We start from the raw sequence: 8,568 nt of genomic DNA, 5'->3' as shown, positions 1-8,568 counted from the left end.
AGACCAACCACATTAATATAAGAAAGGATAAGAAACATAGGATCCTCTCAATAGATGCAAAAAAAAAAAAAAAAAAAAAAAAAGCATTTGACAAAATATAGGACACTTTCTTGATGAAAACCCTCAACATGGGCACTGGGTGGCTCAGTGGGTCAAGCCTCTGCCTTTGGCTCAGGTCATGATCTCAGGGTCCTGGAATCGAGCCCCACATTGGGCTCTCTGCCTCTCTGCTCAGCAGGGAGCCTGCTTCCTCCTCTCTCTCTGCCTGTCTCTCTGCCTATTGTGATCTCTGTCAAATTTAAAAAAAACAACCCTCAATAAAGTAGGGAGAGAAGGAATATACCTCAACGTCATAACAGCCATATGCGAAAGACCCACAGTTAATATCATCCTCAATGGGGAAAAACAGAGCTTTGTCTCTACAGTCAAGAACAAGACTGGGATGTCCACTCTCACCATTGCTATTTAACATAGTCTCAGCCTCAACAATCAGAAAGCAAAAAGAAAGAAAATACATTTATATCAACAAGGAAGTCAAACTCTGTATTTGCAGATCACATGATACTCTATGTAGAAAACCTGAAAGACTCCACAAAAAAATTGCTAGAATACATGAACTCAGCAAAGCTGAAGGATATAAAAATCAATATGCAGAATCTGTCCCATTTCTATACACCAATAATGAAGCAGCAGAAAACTAAATCAAGAAATTGATCCCATTTACAATTGCACCCAAACAGTAAGATACCTAGGAATAAACCTAACCAAAGAGGTAAAAGATATGGACTCTGAAACTATAGAATTCTCATGAAATTGAAAAGGACACAGGAAATGGGAAAAAATTTGATGTTCATGGATTGGCAGGCGAGAATTCTACCACTGAACCACCCACGCAATGTTCATGGATTGGAAGAACAGACATTGTTAAAATGTCTATACTACCCAGAGCAATCTGCACATTTAATGCAATCGCTACCAAAATACCCCCAGCATTTTTCACAGAACTGGAGCAAACAATACTAAAATATGTATGGAACCAATTCTACTCCCCAAATCATTATTACACTCTATGTTAACTAACTAGAATTTAAATTTTGGGGAAAAAAAGAAGAAAAGATATAAACATAATCAATAAATATGAAAATGTACTCAATTTCTTTCATCAAAAGCAATGCCCATTAGGTTAATGAGATTATTTATAGTTATCTGATCGACAGAGATAATGTTTGGCCATACTTAGGCTCCTGGGTAAATGGTAGGGTAAAATGTAACTTCTTTTTAGAATGCCCATCTTCTTTGATGAAAAGTATAGCTTGGATTTTCCAAAAAGCAGAGCCTGAGGCAAAGGTTTACATACCCCAGGCTTATCCCAGGAGACCAGAGTGAAGCAGAGTACACACGGCAGGAGGGAGACCCATCTGGGGGCCTCACTGTACCTATTTGCTCCCTCTTATAGGGCCAGCTCCCAGGAAGCACACATAGGAAGGCTGCTGGGGACAGCCAATCGAGAGAGGAGAGAAGCACAGGACCCCTGGCTCTGCACTTCCTGCTCAAAGCTTCTCCCTGTGGGCTTCCTTCTCCCACACTTGTACATCACACAGACATCTTGCAGAGTCGAAGGAGAGTGGATGAAAGAAATTACGGAAAAACTGCTACAAATATTTTAAAACTATAGAAATTATAGATGGCATGGCCATCCTGGGACTTTCCCATGTGAGTAATACAGAATAAAACAAATAAGCAATTATGTGATATTCTAAATTCATAATTTTCAGTGTTCAGTGGAAGTATAATTGGCATACAACGTTATATTAGTTTCAAGTGTGCAACACAGGGACTTGCTAATTCTTTACATTCCACAATGCTTATCCCACTAACTGTCGTCACCATGCAACGTCAGTATAATACCACTGACCATCTTCCTGTCTTGTACTTTTCATTTCCGTGACTTATTTATTTTATAACCGGAAATTTGTGCCTCTTAATCCCCTTCAACTAGGTCACCCATCCCGTCACCCATTTTCCCTCTGGCAACGACGGGCTTATTCTCTGCCTTTCAGACGGCTTGCTTCCACCTGGGTCTGTTACCAACAGTGCTGCTGAGAGCCTGGGTGTGCAACTAGAGTTTTTTTTAATGACTTACCAGGAGAGCCAGCCGGACCTGCCTGCATCCGGGTCTTCCCAGCCGACTCGCACACCTGAGCCCGCAGCCAGGTGGCAGACATCTCTGGCGTTTTCTTCGTGCCCTGTAGGTCCACTTTGGACCTCCCACGCAACTGTCCTGGACGGGTCCTCAGAGCTCAGGCTCACCAGAATCACCATTCAATCACCTACCTCTGCCCCAAGACCTTCTCATGGGCCACACGAGCTGGCTTGGCTTGGCAGTGCAAGAGTGTTAAGGTCCTGAGCCAATCCTCAAACAATGGGTCTGGCAGGTGGATAATGCCCATTTCTCTGGTAGGCAATTCTGGAAGGCGTTCAGCTTCCTAGAGGTCCTAGGAGACTTGGAGGACCTGTTAGCACACCGTGACGTTGGAGTGCCCTCCTTCCCTGCGCCCTCACTCCTGCAGCCTGGGATGGCCTCCCGGATAAGCCACTGCTCCCAAGTCTTCGCTTCAGGCTTTGCTTTCAGGGGAACTTGAACGATCGCAAGCGGTGGTCCTTGCTTTTGAGGATCTGGCTTGTGGTTTTCCTTTCTGCACCCTGCCCAGGGTGCCAGCCATTTGTGGACTGAAAAGACCAGAGTCTTCTAGAAGGGGAGATGCAGAAGGAACTGGTGAGAGGTGTCCATGACCTGGCCATGGAGCTCCCTGGGGAGGCTACTTTATCATCACAGAATCCTTTCTTCTATACCAGCAATTCCCAAAGTGTGGTCCCGGGAAGGTGCCCGCAGCAGCAATGGCCCCAGAGCCTGGTTAGAAGTGCAGAGCCTCAGACCATCCCCCCGGGAACTACTGGATCAGGAACTCTGGCAGTGGGCCAGCAAATCTTGTTTTAACAAGCCCTCCAGGTGATGCTGATGCTGAAGTTTGAAAACAGATGCTTTCCATTTGCCACTGGTCTGAATAAAAATAGCATTTCCTTGCATGGGGGGAGAGGAGGCTGGGTCCTTCCTCCTCTGCCCTTATTTTATGTGGACTCTCTTTCCCCTACAAATACAGTTTTTTTTTTTCTTCCTCTAGTAAGAAAGCTCTTGCTTCCTAGATACAAGGCTAAAGTCAAAACCTCAAGGAACACAAATTTTTCCCTGTAGTTATTATTCAGTAAGAATTGGCCTGCTGCTAATAAACTCGTGAGTTTTGCTTTTTCACACATTTCCTGACTCCTTGTGTGATTTAGTTATTTCAGGCACTTGTGAATTAGGAGTTAGAGAAGTTACAAAATAACAGTGTGAAATTAATGATCGTCACCAAATTGTATCAGTTGTGGCAACAGATTCAGCAGTGAGTTTTGGAAGATTTTCCTTAAAGGTGTATTGGATTCTGTAGGGAAGAAAAAACAAAAAAAAAAAAAACAAAAAAACCCTCTTTTCTTCTATACTGTTAGTTCAATGACTGGGCCCTGCAGATTAAAATGACAAAGCTAGATCAACAGGAGAAAAGATTTATTTCGGACGCACATGGGGAGCCTCAGAGAAAACAAGTGAAAACCCTCAAAGGTGGTGAAGCCTGGGGCTTTTATACCATTTTAACAAAGGTCAATAAATCGTGCTGACCTGACAAGATGAAGAAGATGATTTTGGCTTCTCCGAGAGGTCAATGGTGCCAGGCTAAATATATGGGAAACTGATGGAAGAGAAAGCTGTTTAGTAAGATTTGTTACGCAGGCTCAAGTCAGTGCTATTTCCAGTGACAAGAGTCATCTCCTTTTGCTGGTACAGAAGAACAGAGTGGGGGTCATGGTTGCAAAGGGAAATATATGTCCTGTTCTTGGGCAGAAAGGGAGAGGGCTGAGAGTTCAGAGGAGGATGCTTCCATGTAGTGCAAAATTCAAGGAGCATTTTTGGATTCATTTTAGTTCAAGGAAAGTTTAGTCTTCTTGAGATTCTCTCTCCCTCCCCCCCCGCCCCTCCCCACCCTCACGTGGGTGCTGTCTGTCTCAAATAAAACAATAAAAATCATTAAAAAGGATCTACAACCAGGGGCATCTGGATGGCTCAGTGGGTTAAGCTCAGTAGGGAGTCTGCTTCCCCCTCTCTCTCTCTGCCTACTTGTGATTTCTGTCGGTCTAATAAATAAAATCTTAAAAAAAAAATCTACAACCAGTGGCTAAGTGTGTGTGCTTGTCTGTGTGGGAGGTGAGAAAGTGGTTCAGAGGAGGGAATGTTAATGTGTGTGGATGGGCACGAGGCCTAGAAGGGTTCACAGAGGCAACAATGTTGCGTAACAACCCACCCCCAAACTCTAGGACTTATAACAACAAATATTTATTTATTTATTTATTTTTAAAGTTGCCTCCATGGCCAGCATGGGGCTTGAACTCACGACCCTGAGATGGAGAGTTACATACTCTACCGACTGAGCCAGCCAGGCACCCCGGAATACAGTATTGTTAACCCTAGTCACTGTGGGGTAGTTACATCCCCAAACTTACTTATTTTATAACTGGAAGTTTGGCCCTTCTGACTCCCTGCACCTGTTTCCCCCATGCCCTCCCTACCACCTCTGGCAACCACCGAGCTGTTCTTTGAATCTGAGCTTTTTTTGTTGTTGTTCATTTCTCAATTCCACACATCAGTGAGATGGTAGTGTACTTGTCTTTCTGTTTCCTGACTGACTTCCCCTTCACCGTGCTTTCCCTCGCCCATCTCATGCCTGCCCTGGGCCTTTCGCACCAGCCATTTGCTATGCCCAAAATGCTCTCCCCTTGAGTTTTTGCAGAACTGGGTCCTTGTCATTCAGAGTTCAGTTTGAATGTGTCTACCCAGGGCGAGCCTCCTTGGTCACCCAACGACAAGCACTGCCCAGTTCCCATTGTAGGGGCCTGGTTAGCAAAAGAAGTTACTTAAAAACCCCGGATATAGGGGCAGGCCAGGCCAGATAGCCGTATTCAGTCAGAGGGGTGTGCATATATTAACTGTGGTAGGTTGAAATCCGATGGGCCACCTGTGTGTGGGCTGGGCTCAACCAGCACTATAAAGGATGGTCTGTGAGGCTGGAGTGGAAAGGTTTTTTTTTTTTTTTTTTTTTTAGCAAGAGCCGTGCACCACCGCGAGCCGCACCGCCCAGAGCAGCAGCAGCAGTGGCGCCACCTCGAGCGGCATCGCCCCGTGCACCACCCAGAGCAGCAGCGGCGGCAGCGCCACAGCAAGCGGCACCGCCTCGTGCACCAGAGCAGCAGCGGCGCCTCCTTGAGCTGTAACACGAGTGGCGCCGCCCCGTGCACCACCGGCAAGCAGCAGCAGCAGCGGCGCCACAGCGAGCGGCATTGCCCCGTGCACCGCCCAGAGCAGCAGCGGCGGCGGCGCCACCTCAAGCGGCATCGCCCTGTGCACCGCACCACCCAGAGAAGCAGCAGCTTCAGCGGCGCCACCACGAGCAGCAGCGGCAGCGGCAATGCCGCGAGCGACGCCACCCTGAGCCAGAGTATCAGCAGCAGCAACAGCAGCAGCGCCACCGCAAGCAGCCACGCCGCCTCGGGCAGTGCCGCCATCAGGAGCAGCCTCTCAGGAGCCAACGGTGCAGCCACGCCGGGAGTGGGTCTGTGGTACAGTGAGGGTGAGGCAGGGAGCCTCCAGGGGGGACCCCAGCGACTGGGAGGCGGTGGTCCCCAGCAAGACTTGGGCACCTACCACTCAGTTTGGTTTCTAATGCAGTTTGGTTTCTGATGCAGTTTGGTTTCTGATGCAGTTATTTATTTTGAGAAAGAGAGAGAAAGTGAGAGCAGGGGAAGGGAGAGAGAGAGAGACTCTCAGACAGACTCTGTGCTGAGCATGGAGCCCAAAGTAGGGCTCAATCTCACCACCCTGAGATCATGACCTGAGCTAAAACCAAGAGTCTGATGCTCAACCAACTGAGCCACCCAGGTACTCCCTTTTCTTATCTTTTTGAATTATGCTTCCAATTTGCTATTTCTTTTTTGGCTTCTTGCACAAAATTATTATGCACATAGAATCATTTGTGCCAAACTGTGGAGAATCATGTTCCATACCCTCATCATTCATTCTTTACATACTATATATATATATATATATATATTTTTTTTTTTTTTTTTTTTTCAGTTCTGAGCAAAATTCCAAGAGCATTTTTTAGGGGCTTCAGAAACTGAGTCAACATTTTATATGGAAGATACAGGAAGAGGAAGAATATTGTAGGAAGAGCTAAAAATAATTTTTTTTAAAATATTTTATTTATTTGACAGAGAGAAATCACAACTAGGCAGAGAGGCAGGCAGAGAGAGAGGAGGAAGCAGGCTCCCTGCGGAGCAGAGAGCCTGATGTGGGGCTCGATCCCAGGACCCTGGGATCATGACCCGAGCCGAAGGCAGAGGCTTTAACCCACTGAGCCACCCAGGTGCCCCAAAATAATTTTTAAAGAGAATAGTAACCAGAGATAACCATAAAACAGCGTGTACCTATGTAGTCTTGGACACATCTTAAGAGGGATTGGGACTGCTTAAATAAATTATGAAACATGAACCCAATGAAATATCATGTGGTCATTAAGAAAAAATAAATAGCTATATGCCAGTACGGAAAGATCTCAATGCCAATTGAATGAATGATACATGAAGAATGAATTTGGGGCAGACTAAGCATTTGAGGCATCAGATGACATGGTTGCCCTTCCCTACCTTTCTTCTGAGAACAGAGACACAGGGTCCTAAAGGCTTGACTAAGGGTCTCTGCTCCCACTGGGGACACGAAGAGACAGACCACGTCTTTATACCAAGAACAGCTGAAGGCATTGAGTGATTTTGAGCAAATGTGAGAGTTGAACATGATTAGGTTTGCATTTTGCAAAGATTACTCTGGATGCCATGTGGACAATAGATTAGAGAGGATTACAGAGGGATGAGCAACGATGCAAGGAGACCAGTGGGCTAATCCGCAGGACAGATAGCGGTGGCTTACAATATGGAGGTGCTGATAAAGTTGGAGAGAAATGGATGGATTTGAAAAGCACGCATGGGGTAAAATGGATAGATATGGGGGATGTGTGAGGAGGAGAGTCAAGAGTGACTTCCAGGGACTGTCAGAACTCATTCTTGCCTTCAAGGAATTGGCAGTAGTTCAACCAATACAGCAACGGCTGAAATTAGTCTCCTTAGAGGCTTTTTCTAGTGGGTGAGAGATGATATCTCCCTCATTCCCAGTTTCCTTGCATCCCCTGTGTTCTCGGCTCTGGTTCTGCAGCAGCGCCTAGCTGGGGGCCCATCACGTGCTGATCGATGCCGCTTTGTGGAGTGAGGGGGAGTGTGGGTTACCATGGCGTGCACTGAGTATTTACAACCCTGTAGCAGGGGATTCAACATAGGAGGAGCCAAATCAATGACTCTTTTTTGAAAGGGCCACGGTAAAAAGCATGAGCAGTTACTAGAATGTGACATGTGGTTTTGAACCTGACGAACTGATTAAGTTAAGATTAAGAGATGATTTTTTAAGTCTAAAGAGCATAGTGAACATCAACATTAAGGACCAAAGTTTACTGTCTCTGTTCTGTCATACCTGCTGTGCCTCTGCTGGAGACACCCTCCTTCCTGGGGCCCCAAATAACATGAAAAGCTCCCATTTACTTTTTTGAGATGAGACTTAACCTTCTCTGCCTCTGGAAAGCTGCTCACAATCTATCCAAACCAAGAGGATTTCAGTGATGGCGTTTACACCTTGCTGTACCTGTGTGTGTCCAGCTATCCCCCACTGAGCGCAGGAAACCTGTCACATGTGCACTTTTTTTTAAAAAGTAGGTTCCACACCCAGCATGGAGCCCAATGTGGGGCTTAAACTCACGACCCTGAGATCAAGACCTGAGCTGAGTTCAAGAGTCAGATGCTTAACTGACAGAACCATGCAGTTGCCCCAATGCACTTTGCATTCCAGCATCCATTAGCATACCTCTTTTTTTTTTTTTAAAAAGATTTTATGTATTTGAGAGAGAGACAATGTGAGAAAGAGACAGAGAGAGAGAGAGAGAGAGAGCGAGCATGAGAGGGGTAAGGGTCAGAGGGAGAAAGAGACTCCCTGCTGAATAGGGAGCCCGATGTGGGACTCGATCCCAGGACTCCAGGGTCATGACCTGAGCAGACACTTAACCAACTAAGCCACTCAGGTAGCCCTAGAATGCCTCTCTTATAGTAGTAGTATTTCAGTCAAAATTCCTTTCAGGGCAAAGTGATCATGAGGATGAAAGAGAAAAAGGAAGGAAGGGAAGTAAAAAAGAAGAACAAAAATGTTCCATCAGTGATTGTTGAATAAGAGATTGAAAAATGTAATAAGTAGGGGCACCTGGGTGGCTCAGTCGTTAAGCATCTGTCTTCAGCTTGGGTCATGGTCCCAGGGTCCTGGAATCGAGACCCGCATTGGGCTCCCTGCTCAGCAGGAAGTCTGCTTCGCCCTCTCTCTCTCCCCCT

This window comes from Meles meles, chromosome 11 (genome assembly GCF_922984935.1).
Source record: "Meles meles chromosome 11, mMelMel3.1 paternal haplotype, whole genome shotgun sequence".
Taxonomy (NCBI): Eukaryota; Metazoa; Chordata; class Mammalia; order Carnivora; family Mustelidae; genus Meles; species Meles meles.
Note: the sequence above shows the minus strand (reverse complement) of the source record.